Source organism: Equus asinus, chromosome 10, assembly GCF_041296235.1.
Source record: "Equus asinus isolate D_3611 breed Donkey chromosome 10, EquAss-T2T_v2, whole genome shotgun sequence".
Lineage (NCBI taxonomy): Eukaryota > Metazoa > Chordata > Mammalia > Perissodactyla > Equidae > Equus > Equus asinus.
Window position 1 is genome coordinate 52,309,118 of NC_091799.1, and position 14,862 is coordinate 52,323,979.

Below are 14,862 nucleotides of genomic sequence, written 5' to 3' on the forward strand. Positions count from 1 at the left end.
AAAACAGCCCAGAAAAGTGGTAGATCAAGTCATCTCCCAATGAAACGAAATTGAGTAACACCTGCAGTGTGTCGTAATAGGACATCTAGCATTTGCACCCCAGAGAGATGGCAGAGGGCAGCAGGGTCTCGATCAGCCCAGTAAAGGCTGCTATGGGACTTCTCCTATGTGAATTCCAACAGGAAACTCAGACTCAATATGTCTAAACTGAACTCCTAATTTCCACCCAAGACTTGCCCCTCTGCTGGTTCCAAAATGATTCCATTGGCCTATTTTCCAGTCATGCATATTTTTGAAGTTTGTTGTTATTTTTCAATATACTTCATTGCAGTCAGAGTATAGGTACTATGGTATGGATCCTTTGGGATCTGTTGAGTGATTCTTTGGCCTCATACAGGAATACTATTTTCAAAGAGTCAATATATATTAAATATGAATAAACATTTATGAAATACTCATAATTAAAAAATTTAAAATAAATATATATTATAGTGATATAAAATTTATATGCGTTATAAAATTTATACAGTTTTATTAAAACTATATACATTTAGTATAAAAATATACTTTTTAAATGTTTCCATTGTTTTTTAAAAAAATTGTTTTATTGAGATCATATTGGTTCATAATATTGTGCACATTTCAGGTATACATTATTATGTTTCCGTTTCCGTATAGACTGCATTGTGTTCACCACCAAGAGTCTAGTTTTTACCCATCACCCAACGTGCATGTCCCTTTACCCCTTTCATCCTCCGTCTCCCCCTTCCGCTCTGGTAACCACTAACCTGTTCTCATCTATGTGTTTGTTTATCTTCTAATATATGAGTGAATTCATACCATATTTGTCTTTCTCTGTCTGACTTATTTCACTTAGCATAATACCTTCAAGGTCCATCGATATTGTCATAAACAGCACAATTTTGCCTTTTATGGCTAGTAGTACAGCATTGTGTGTATACACGTATACACACCTTCTTTATCCATTCATCCATTGATGGGAGATTGGGTTGCTTCCACATCTTGACTATTGTGAATAACGCTGTGATGAACATAGGGGTGTGTAAATATTCTTGAATTATTGATTTCGTGTTCTTTGGTTATTCAGTAGTGGAATAGTTGAATCATATGGTATTTTTATTTTTAATTTTTTGGTAAATTTCCATACTGTTTTCCATAGCGGCTGCACCAGTTTGCATTCCCACCAGCAGTGTATGAGAGCTCCCTTTTCTCCACATCCTCTCCAACACTTGTTATTTCTTGTCTTAATTATAGCCATTCTGACAGTTGTGAGGTGACATCTCATTTGTAGTTTTGCATTGCATTTCCCTAATAATTATTGATTTGAATATCTTTTCACTTGTTTGTTGGCCATCTGTATATCTTCTTAGAGAAGTGTTCATATCCTCCACCCTTTTTTTGATTGAGTTCTTGTTTTGTGAGATGTGTATGTACTGGAGATTATATATTTTGAAAATTAATCCCTTGTCCCATATAAGATTTGCAAATATTCTCTCCCATTTGGTGAACTTTCTTTTCATTCTGCTAATGGTTTCCTTTCCTTTGCAGAAGGTTTTTAGTCTGATCTAGTCCCATTTGTTTACTTTTCCTTTGGTTTCCCTTGCCTGAGTAGACATGCTATTTGAAAACTTACTGCTAATTCTGACAGCAAAGAGTAAACTGCCTATGTTTTCTTTCTTTCTTTTTTTCTTATGTTTTCAGGTCTTACATTCAAGTCTTTAATTCATTTTGAGTTAATTTTTGTGTATGGTGTAAGAAAATGGTCTGCTTTCATTATTTTGTATGTGGCTGTCCAGTTTTCTCAACACCATATTGAAGAGACTTTCCTTTCTCCATTATTTGTCCTCGATTCCTTTGTGAAGGATGAACTGACTATAGTTGTGTGATTTTATTTCTGGGTTCTCAATTCTTCCATTGATCTGCATGTCTGTTTTTCTGCCAGTACCATGATGTTTTTTGACTACCATAGCTTTGCAGCATATTTTGAGTTCAGGAAGTGTGATATCTCCAACATTGTTCTTTTTTCTCAGGATTGCTTTGTCTATTCAGGGTCTTTTGCTGTTCCATTAGAATTTTAAGATTCTTTGTTCTATTTCTGTGAAGGAGGTCATTGGGATTCTGACTGGAATTGCACTGAATCTGTAGTTTGCTTTAGGTGATATGGACATTTTAACTTATGTTTGCTCTTCCAGTCCATGAGCATGGAACATCCGTTGCTTGATGTCTTCTTTGATTTCTTTCAATTGTATCTTATAGTTTTCAGTGTATAGGTCTTTCACCTCCTTGGTTAAACTTATTCCTAGGGATTTTATTCTTTTTGTTGTGATTGTAAATGGGATTGTATTCTTGAGTTCCCTTTCTACAAGTCTGTTGTTAGTGTATAGAAACAGAACTGATTTTTTATGTTGATTTTGTACCCAGCAACTTTACTGTATTCATTGCTTATTTCTAAAAGTTTTTTTGGTGAATTCTTTAGGAGTTTCTACATATAGAATTCTGTCATCCATAAATAGTGCCAGTTTTTCTTCTTCTTTTCCAATTTGGATCTCTTTTATTTCTTTTTCTTGCCTAATTGCTCTGGCTAGGACTCCTATTACTTGTTAAATAAACGTGGCAAGAGTGGACATGCTTACCTTTCCCCTCATTTTAAAGGAACAGCTTTCACTTTTTCACCATGGAGTATGATGTTGGCAGTGAGTTTTTCATATATGGCCTTTATTATGTTCAGGCATTTTCCTTCTATACCCAATTTATCAAGAGTTTTTATCATAAATGGTTATTAGAGCTTGTCAAATGCTTTCTCTACGTCTGTTGAGATGATCATGTGATTTTTATTCTTCATTTTGCTAATGTGGTGTATCACATAGATTGATTTGCAGATGTTGAACCCCTGCTGCATCACTGGAATAAATCCCAGTTGATTGTGGTGTATGTTCCTTTTAATGTATGGTCGTATTCAATTTGATCATATTTTGTTGAGGCTTTTTGCATGTATGTCCATTAGCTATATTGGCCAGTAATTTTCCTTCTTTGTGTTGTCCTTGTCTGGTTTTAGTATCCAGGTAACGTTGGCCTTGTAAAACAAGTTAGGAAGCATTCTCTCCTCTTTAATTTTTTGAATGGTTTGAGTAGAACAGATGCTAAACCTTATTTGAATGTTTGGTGGAATTCACTAGAGAAGGCATCTGGCCCAGGACTTTTATTTTTTTGGAGGTTTTTGATGACTGTTTCAGTCTCTTTACTTGTGATTGGTCTATTCAGAGTCTCTATTTCTTCTTGATTTAGTTTTGGGAGGTTGCATGATGATAAGAATTTATCCAATTCTTTTAGGTTATCCACTTTGTTGGCATATAGGTTTTCATAATATTTTCTTTTATAATCCTTTGTATTTCTGTGGTGTCCACTGTGATTTCTCCTCTTCATTTCTGATTTTATTTATTCGAGTCTTCTCTCTTTGTTTATTAGGGAGTCTTGCTAAAGGTTTGTCAATTTTGTTTATCATCTCAAAGAACCAGCTCTTAGTTTCATTGATCATTTCTACTGTATTTTCGGTCTGTATTTCATTAATTTCTGCTCATATTTTTATTATTTCCTTCCTTCTACTGACTTGGGGCTTCATTTGTTCTTCTTTTTCTAGTTCTTTTAGGTACAGTGTAAGATTATTTATTTGCGATTTTTCTTGTTTCTTGATGGAGGCCTGTATTGGTATAAACTTCCCTCTTAGTACCACTTTTGCTGCATCTCAAGTTTTGGCATGTTGTGTTTTCATTTTCATAGATCCAGCAGTTGTTAAGTAGCATGTTGCTTAGTCCCCACGTATTTGTGACTTTTTAGCTTTTTTCTTATCATTGATTTCTACTTTCATATCATTGTGGTTGGAAAAGATGCTTTATATGATTTCAATCTTCTTAAATTTATTGAGGCTTGGCTTGTTTCCCAACATATGGTCTATCTTTGAGAATGTTCCCTGTGCACTTGAGAAGAATGTGTCTTCTGCTCTTTTTGGATGGAATGTTTTATGTGTATATCTATTAAGTCTTTCTGGTCTAGTGTTTCATTTAAGGCCACTGTTTCCTTGTTGACTTTCTGTGTGGATGATCTATCCATTGACATAAGTGGGGTCTTATGATTCCCTACTACTATTGTGTTGCTGTCAACTTCTCCCTTTAGGTCTGTTAATATTTGCTTTATACTTTGGTGCTCCCGTGTTAGGTACATATATATTAATAAGTGTTATGTCTTCTTTGTGGAATGTCCCTTTTATAATTATATAATGCTCAACTTTATCTCTTGTCATCTTTATCTTAAAGTTTGCTTTGTCTGATGTAAATGTGGCAACACTTGCTTTCTTTTGCTTACTGTTTGTCCTGAGTAGCATCTTCCATCCCTTCACTTTGAGACTGTGTTTGTCTTTAGAGTTGAGATGTGTTTCCCAGATGCAGCATGTTGTTGGTTCCTGTTTTTCAGTCCATCTAAATCCTCTGTGTCGTTTGATTGGTGAATTCAACCTGTTTATATTTAGAATGATTATTGATTTGTGCAGGCTTAATATAGCTATTTTAGCTTTTGTTTTCTGGTTGTTCTATTTTTCCACTGTTTGTTTTCCCTTGTATTTCAGTTTTGTGTTTTTTTGTGACTTTTTCTCAGTTTCCTCTTTATTTATGACTTGTGACTCTGCTCTGATTTTTTGTTTTCTGGTTACCATGAAGATCGTATACAGATCTCATAGATGGGATAGTCCATTTTCTGACAGCTTCTTATCTCCATCAGCCTAGCTGGTTCCTTTACATTCCTCTTCACCTTCTTTGTTTTTGTTGTCACAACTCATTCTTTTTGTGTTGATGCTTTGTGACCAAATTGAGGTGGCTATGTTTATTTTTGATGCTTTCTTTCCCTTTATCCTTTATTTTATAATTAAATCTTTGCTAACCTATTCTGACATACAGCTGCACTTTTCTGATTTTTTGTGTCTATTCATCTCCTTGCTCAATGCTTTGTAAACCTTTGCCTTTCTGTTTCAGGTGGGAGGGCATCCTTCATCATTTGTTTTAAAGCAGGTCTAGTGGCAGTTAACTCCCTCAGCTTTTGTTTGTCTGTGAAAGATTTTATTTCTCTGTCATATGTGAAGGATAATTTCACTGGATAGAGTATTCTTGGCTGATAGTTTCCGTCTTTCAGTATTTTGAATATATCATTCCACTCTCTCCTCACCTTTTAGGTTTCTTCTGAGAAATCTACTGAGAGCCTGATAGGCGTTCCTTGGTAGGTTATTTTCTTCTCTCTTGCTGCCCTCAATATTTTTTCTTTGTCAATGACTTTTGCCAGTTTTAATATTAAATGACTTGGAGAAAGCCTATTTGTGTTGATTTAATAAGGAGTTCTATTAGCTTTGTGTACTTGTATGTCCAATTTCACCCCAGGGTGGGAAGTTCTCAGCTATTATTTTCTTGAATATACTCTCTGCTCCTTTCTCCTTCTTGTCTTCCTCTAGGATACCTATATTCCTTATGTTATGTTTCCTAATTGGGTTGGTATTTCACAAAGAATTCCTTCATTTTTTAAAAGTCTTAGTTCTCTCTCCCTTTCCACTTGGATAATTTGTAGGTTTCTATTCTCTAGCTCACTGGTTCTCTCCTCCATAACGTCTGCTTCACTGTTTATGCCTTCTACATCATTTTATTCCTCATAATTGTGTTCTTCATATCCAGAATTTTTGTTTGGCTTCTTTTTAGAGTTTCAAACTCTTTGTTGAAGTGTTCCTTGTGTTCACTAATTTTATTCCTGAGCTCATTGTACTGTCTATCTGACTTTTCTTGTAACTCAAAGAGTTTCTTTATGACAGCTATTTTGAATTCTCTTGAGGTAGATTATAATCGTCTTTGACTTCAATTTTATTTTTTGAGGAGCTGTCATTCTGCTTTCTGTGGTTTTACTGTAGTTTCTCCATGGTGTCGATGAATAGATCCTCTGTCTGTGCATTTGTCCCAGTGACCATCTTTCTTATTTGGGCATGGCTGGGGTTGCTTTGGATCTAAGCTGTTCTGGTTGTATTTAAGAGTGTGCACTTTCCACCTTCCACTCTCTCTACTAGAATGCTGGTGGTGGCCACCATTCCTGCTCTAGGCTGCCTGCATATTCCTGGCACACAATAGGTCCACAGTGAGTTGAGCCCCTCTGGGCACTGGGGGCTCTTTCTGCTTTGTGTCCCAGGACTCTGCCTGGTTTATCATCATATGACCTTGTCCCCCTGATCCTGACATGGATGGACCTGCCAGCAGGTGGGTCTGCCCAAGTGAGAGGGAGGAGATTCTGGGGGGCACAGCACACCCCACTGCACTGAGGGCTCTAGGACCTGAATCCCCCAGCCAGTGTGAAGGGGAGAGGGAGTTTAGGGGTCTCCCCAACACCCCACCAGTGTCAGGAAGACTGTCTTTCCCCCACTCTCCTGATCAGTAGCTCTGCCAGGATCCCCATCCTTCGAGCTCCTCACCTGAGACCATCCCACTGGGCAGTTCTGGACAGGAGCAGGGGAGGCCTAGGAGGAGAGAACTAGATCCTTTGTGTGGCACCTCCTTGATCTGGGAGGATGATCTTTGTGGTGACACAGGGCCTTATGATGTCCCCCCTGGAATTGTAGCTGCCCCTGATGCAGGAAGGGTAAATAATCACTGGAAAAGGCTTGCCAACACACTGTCACCCAGAGGTGAGAAGGCTGGTCAGTCAAGGACAGGTAAGACCTCCAGGGGGAGGCAACCTAAGCCAGGCACAGTCACCTGGGGGCACAGATGGAGACACAACATTGGGAGCAGGAGGGGCTGTTGCCTAGGAGGCCTTGCATGCTCCAAGATAAAAACATACGAGCACAGCAATAACATGATAATATCAAAACAGAGGCTGAGGGAGGGACCCTTGAGAAATCACTAAGAATTCTTGGCATTCACTAATTACTTCGTCCAGAACACCTGTGTATGTTTAACAGATGTAAGCTATGTATATACTGAAAGGCTGGTTATAATAAACTCAGAGTGGCCATCAGCCATCTCTGCATCTATCCTGATGTGTATAATGGATTGCAACACTGACATATGGTGATTCCGACGTGATCTAACATCAGCGGCATTGTTGGTGAGTAATGATATGGGGGAATTTCAACCGCCTTTCGGCAGTCTGCCATGAGAACGATGGGCCAACAATTGACGACCCAACAGAAGTTATACTTTAAGACACTTCACCAGCTGCTGAAGGTGATTTCAGTTTCACTTTCTCCCGCCGAGTTACAGAGGCTATTGCTGGCAATATCTACACGTTGCCCCTGCTTCCCTGAGGACGGCAACTTGGACATTGAGTTGTGGGAAAGGGCTGGTAAGGTACTAAAGTCTGGCTTTGAGCATGGCCTTTTAAAGGATGTACATATCTTAACGACTTGCGGAACAGTACGTACTGCGCTGTTCCCTTTGTCGGATTTATCAGATGAGGAAAGATCGGCCTCTTCACCTGAGCACCCTTCAGGCAAAGCTGAGGAGGCGCCACCACTACCCCCTCCACCTTGCTCACCACCATGAGAGTCTTTTAAAAAGGCCGTTAGTAAATCTCAGTCAAATTTTGAACAAACATCCTCAGATGATGATGATTTACCATTCCCCCCTCCTTTAGAGAGGCGTTTCAAGAACCCTCCTGTCTTGCCTACTGCTCCTCTTTGTACTCCACCAGCCCCGTATATTGATTCCAGGCAGTATAGTGTGGTTCATAATTGCCTTTGGGAAGGACTAAATCATGGAGATCCTGATGTTTTTATCGTGCTTTCCCCATAATGGTCAATCATGGGCGAAGAGAACATAAATCCCTTCCTTTTTGGGTGTTTAAGGAGCTGAAAAAGAGCATTAGAGAGAATGGAGTGCAGTCACCTTTCACTGGGATGATAGAGGCACTGGGAGCCAGTTATTGTATGCTACCCTGTGATTGGCTTTTGCTTGCAAATACTCTTTTGTCGTATGCTGAATATACCCTTTTCAAGTCTGGGTATAATGAGATATCTGTATCCCGACCTATGGATAATCTATCTTTAAACCCCCCTCTCCCAATCAGTGCTGACATGTTACAGGGGGTCGGCCAATATGAGATGCCTCAAGCACAGGCTGAGGCAGATGGAATGTTGCCTAGACAATGTTCAGAGGTGGCATTAGCAGCCTGGAAGGCAATTCCCCTTCAGGGGCAGACAGAGCCACCAATTCCTTTGTGAATATCCGTCAAGGGCCAAAGGAGCCATACATAGAATTTATTGACCATCTCCAGCAGGCAATTGAGAGACAAATAGCTCATCCTGAAGCGGCTCAAATTATCCTGTTGAAAGTAGCCTTTGCAAATGCTAATGCTGATTGCCAGTCTACTATGTCTCACCTTAAACGGCGAACTCATACCTTAGGCGATATGCTGCGAGCCTGTCAGGAAATAGGAACTCATAGTCACGTGGCTAAAGTAATGGTGGCAGCGTTTTTGCAGCTGCCCAAAGGTGCTTTTTGACAGTGCCTGTTTTAAGTGCGGAAGACCTGGACACCATGCAAAAAAATGCCAAGTCCGGTCCAAAAGATATCCCTGGTAAAGCGGGGCCAGCCGATATTAAAAAGCCACCTTCTAAACCATTTCCTCAGTGCTGAAGGGGATTCCATTGGGTGAATTAATGTCGCTCTAATATTAATGTAGATGGTAATCTAATCAACCATGACTGGGCGTCGGGAAACTCGAAATGGGGCACACTCCCCAGTGCCCCAAAAAAACAAGTTTGAGGAGCTCTCAATCAGGCCAACTCTATGTGAATGACTTAGTGCTGGCCTTGTCAGGAAGTGCTGGAGTGGATCTCTTGGCCTCAGAGACAGTCGTCATAGATTGGGCTGACAAAACCTTTCTTGTTCCTACCAATGTATGGGGACCTTTACAATCAGGACATTTTGGGTTATTAATGGGACGCTCTAGTTCAGCTTTGAAGGGCTTAAACATCATTCCCGGGGTAATTGATAGTCAGCACTATCAACGTGAAATAAAAATCATGGTCCGCTCATCTAGTTATTATGTGATAGAAGCTTTTACGAGGATAGCTCGGTTGATATTAATACCTTACTTGTCCCCTGCTCATGCCTCCACTGCCAAGAGTGGGGCCAGTGGCTTCAGCCACACTGCCGACGGTGCTTTCTGGATACAGTCATTAACATTAAATTGGTCCATTCTTACAGTATACATACAGGAGATTCTCTTTGAAGAGCTCCTGGATATGGGGGCCGATAAAACCATTATAGCCTCGCAAACTTGGCCTCCCCATTGGCCTAAAAATCAAACCTCTGCATCTGTAAAAGGTGTAAGGGGGCTTATGACGCCTGAGGTAAGTGATCACGTACTCAAGTTCGGAGGACCTGAAAACAGAATTGCCTTAATTACACCCTACATTCTTCCAACTCCATACTCCCTATGGGGGCGAGATTTGCTTTCTCAATGGAAACTATCTCTAAATGTTAAGCCTTTTTCCTAGGGGCCACTGATGTTATTGACATTCCTCCCATACCCATTCAATGGAAAACTATCACGCCTGTATAGATAGATCAGTGGCCCCTTCCAAAAGAAAACTTACAGGCTTTAAAGATGCTAGGACAGGAACAACTAAAATTAGGCCATATTGAACCCTCAACTAGTCCCTGGAACACCCAGGTATTGTGATAAAAAAAAATCTGGAAAATGGAGATTACTCCAGGACTTGAGGGCAATTAATGCTGTCATGCAACCTATGGGGGCTTTACAGAAGGGATTGCCAAACCCTTCTTTAATACCTGAGAATTGGCAAATTGTTGTTATTGACATTAAAGACTGTTTCTTTTCTCTACCTTTGTGCACCGCTGATAGGGAAAAGTTCGCATTCACTGTCCCAGTTTATAACAATCAAGAGGTCCCCCAGAGATATTGGTGGAAGGTCTCGCCTCAGGGCATGAAGAACAGTCCCACCATATGCCAACAATTAGTAGGAGATGTGTTATTATCTTTTTGAAGCAAATACCCTACTATACAGCTCTACCATTATATGGATGATATTTTATTAGCAGCGTCAACTAAAAATTTTTCATTAGCAGCATACCAACAATTAATTGAATTGCTAAAAGGCAAAGGCCTGCTTGTGGTGCAAGATAAGGTACAGTTTACCTCCCCTTGGAAATTTCTAGGATTAATGATTGATAGACACCTGGTAAAGCCATGCATTCCCTCTATTTCCATACCCAATACTTTAACATTTGTTACACTGCAACAGCTTTTAGGAAATATCAATTGGATACGTACTTTTCTTGGCATCCTGACACATTCTCTGAGTCACTTGTTTTCCTTGCTACATGGTGACTCTTCCCCCTCTTCTATGCACACTCCTACCCCTGAGGCAAAACAAGAACTAAGCCTAGTAAACAAGGCTCTAACCTCCCAATTCTTAAGTCACTTTGATCCAGAAAATTCCCTTATGCTTTTATGTGAATAAACAAACCTAAAAGTCCTACTGGTATCGTCTTTCAAAAAGCAGGCAAGGTTATAAAATGCTGGAGTGGATATAATTGCCCCACACACCAGCTAAGGTACTCTATGCACATTTTGATGGAATAACGGAGGTTATTCAAAGGGGACATTTACGGTGTTTACATGTGCGAGGTGCTGACCCTCAGACCATTTTTTTACCGTGCACATCTTCTCAATTTGGTGACGTTATGATGATCAATTCACAAATACCAATGGCTTTGCAATCTTATATGGGTGAGATTTCTTTTAAATCCCCATCCCATCCACTCTTTCGTTTTTGTACACAAACTCCGCTTCACTGACTGCTCCAGGAAAACCGGAAAAACTGGTATAGGTTGGGTTGCTAATAATGACTGGCAGACCAGTCTCTCACGGACATTCAACTACTCAAATTGCAGAATTGGCAGCTGTGTATCTAGCCCTGTGCACCTTTCCTTCTGTTCCTTTGAATATTCTTATGGATCCCGTTTATGTAGCTAATGCTGTCCCGCTTTTGCCCTCCGTTTTAAACTTTCATCCATAAAACTGGCATCCCCTATAATTCTACGGGACAAGCTATTATTGAGCGATGTCATAGAATGCTAAAGACTGCTTTACAAAAAATGAAAGGGGGAAATGAGTATTATAAGAATGATCCGCAAGGTATTCTCAATCACGCATTATTTACTTTAAATTTTTTGAACCTAGCGGAGGATGGCACATCAGCTGCAGAAAGATATATGGGTCAGACTCAGATCCATATGGCCCAACTAAGCCAGCATTACACACATCCGTTTCAACACAAAATCTTAGCAAAGTGTGGATTAAAACGTCCTTAACGGATATCTGGGAGGGCTTTTTTATAGTTAAATGTGGCAAGAGAGGAGCTCTTTGTGTTTTGATGGATAAAGGGATTGAGTGGATTCCATCAAAACATGCACGGCCTGCTCTGGAATTCCAAGAAAATGGACAAACGGATAAGTAAATCAGTTTTTTTCTTTTTCCTCTTTTCTTCTCCAATGCATGTTCAGGTGATTTCAGAGCATGAGAATCTCACATATTGGGCCTTTATTCCTAATCCTCCTCTCTTTACTCCGCTTACTTGGTGGCATGCCGATCCCCCTTTGTCCTCTAACGATTCTGATTGGACAGGAGGAACCGGGGTACCCCCACAACAACATACAGGCCTGCACCAAAAGGGAGAAGAACCTCTGGTGATGTATGCTAATGATTTACCTTTTTGTATGGTTTATCAAAACAAAAGCACAACATGCGTCACCTTTCAGGAACAAATATATTTGTATTACCAACCTAAGAAACAACAACAGGCAGCCAATCTGACATACATTACTGCTATATCAACATCTTACAAAGACAAAAGTAATGTCACACAAGTTCCTTCCATCCCAATTTGCCGTCCAAAAACTGATTGGCGTTACAAACATTACTCAGTACAGTGATCCCCTTGCCATACAGCATATCGAAGGTGGGGCAACATCTTTGGGGCCAATGTGCTGGATTGGGGACCTCATGGACATCTTTTGAGTGACAATCATACTTGGGCCTTCAACAGATCAAGTCAGAAACCTATAACATGGAGCGAACACGGCCTATCTGGACCCCTTTTACAACTATCTTACAATGAGACAGTGTGCAGCCCCCTCACAAAGGAATATGGAGGGTCAGGTTGCCTTTTATATCATGACAATTGTCCCATGGCAAGTATGGGAATGAAACTGGCAATTATTTGCTAACATTGGTCAAAAATGTTTCTCATACCCTTATGATTTGTACCACCCATCCTTATGTGTTATTATGGGGATACAGTGTCCCTGCTATCCAAGAATCTTCTGGTATGTATGTGGTTAATATTTCTCCCCCATATTGGTATTCTGATGGTTTAACAGATTATAATGTAACCTCATTGAATGTGACCTATGTAATGGTGTTAAAAAGAAGAGCACATGTTTGGTTACCTGTTTCTCTAAATCGGACATGGTCTGAAGAGCATGCTCTACATATCCTCCTTGAGTCCATGAGAAAATTACGCCCTAAGCGGTTTTTGGCTATGCTAATAGTGTTCATTGTGTCCACGGTGATTATCATTGCATCGGCCACTACAGCTACTACTGCCTTGGTTAACAGTGTTCGAACAACCCATAAGGTAGAGTCCATCTTGGTAAATGTACAGACACAGGTGGATATTGATAAAGGGCTAATGTCATGATTGTAGGCATTAGAGGCAGCAGTAGAGTGGCTGGGAGAGCAGCAAAATGCATTAAATATGCGTATGAAACTAAAATGTGCCTGGCAATTTACCATGCAATGCGTTACCCCCCTACTGTATGATAGCTCGCTGACATCTTGGTAAGAAATAAAAAACATTTACAGGGGGGGTTTAATACCTCCCTAGCCAATGACATCACTGGGCTATAAGCTCGGTTAGAGAGGTAGTTACAAGAAGTATATAAGGTGTTCTCTCAAAAAATATTTCAAGACATTGAAAATGGGTCATACTGGTTAGAGCCCTCCAATTGGTTCTCTGGCCTCAATTTATGCATATTTGTTAATGCTGGTGTGATTTTGATATTATCCATGTTAATAGTTTATGTTTTACATCTGCTGTGCTCCCTGAAAAAACAAAGTCAACAAGAGCAAGCACTGGTTATGATGGGCCTTCTGGCCTCAGCACATCATGACGCCTTCCTTGCTTTAAAAAACAAAAAAGGGGGAAATATAGCTGCCCCTGACTCAGGAAGGGTTAATAATCACTGGAAAAGGCTTGCCAATAAGCTGTGACCTGGAGGTGAGAAGGCCGGTTAGCCAAGGACAGGTAAGACTTCCAGGGGAGGCAACCTAAGCCAGGCGCGGTCTCCCAGGGGCACAGATGGAGACACGATATTGATATCGGGAGCAGGAGGGACCATTGCCAAGGAGGCCTTGCATGCTCCGACATAAAAATATACGAGCACAGCAAAAACATGATAATATCAAAACAGATGCCGAGGGAGGGCTCCTTGAGAAATCACTAAGAATTCTTGGCATTCAATAATTACTTCATCCAGAACATCTGTGTATGTTTAACAGATGTAAGCTATGTATTATTTAAACGCTGGTTATAATAAACTCAGAGTGGCCATCAGCCCCCTCCGCATCTATCCTGATGTGCACATTGGATTGCGACAATGACAGGGATCACCATATTGCCTGAGATTCCACCATCAGAAATGTCCCTGGATTAATAGGGTATTGTCCCTTATGAGTGGGGGTGGAGCAGCATGGCAGAGCGAAAGGCTTGGGCTTGGGAGTATGACCAGCCCTGCAACTTGGGCTTGAGGCTTGCCCCCTCTCTGCCTCTGTTCACTCTTCAGTTAAATAGGCATCTTCCCTCATGCAGATGCATTGCCTGGGTCTTTCTGCCTGATCCCAGGGTGCTGGCCCAGAGAGCTGAGGGGAGGGTGATGCTTTATCCTGCTGGCAGGACATCTGGCACACAGTAGCTTTACCTTGTGTAGATCACCTGACACACAGGAGGAGCATTTCACATATAGTACCCTGCACCCAGTAGGGATGCTTTATGTAGAGTTCCCAGCACACAGCAGGCACACAATGTAGTATACCTGGTGCTCAGTAGGCATGCTATATGTAGAACACCTGGCATGAAGTAGACAGGATTTATGTACAGTACTTGGCATGTAGTAGGTACACTTTTTGAAGAGTACCTGACACACAGTAGGCATGCTTTATGTAATTTGCATGGAGTAGGTTTACTTTCTGTAGAGTACCTGACACAGATAATAGGCATACTTTACATAGAGCATGCAACACCCAGTGGGGATGCTTTATGTTGAACACCTGGAACACAGTTGACAGGATTGATGTAGTGCACTTGGCACACAGTAGACACACTGTTTGGAGAGTACTTGGCACACAGTACATGCCCCTATATAGCATACGTGCCACACAGTAGGCGTGCCTTATGTAGAGCTCCTGACTGGCTGTAGGGATGTTTTGTGAGGTACCCAGCACATGGTAGGCTTCTTTAGATACTGTCCTCTGCACAGAATAGGTCTACTTTATGTAGAGTATTGGCACACAGCAGCACAAGGACTAGTTAGCGGCCCTTTCCCTTCATTCTGTCTTTTTGGGGGTCCTGATCCTTCTCACCTTCCTGTGGAACCCTCCTCTGCCTCCCTCAGGCACTCATCTGACATCCCGTTTCCCGAATGGAACCCTGAGCCCAGGGAGGGCCGGCACAGCCCATGGTCAGAGTGAGGACGGGCAGGACTCCACCCAGGCTCTCTCAGCTCTGCCCTCCGC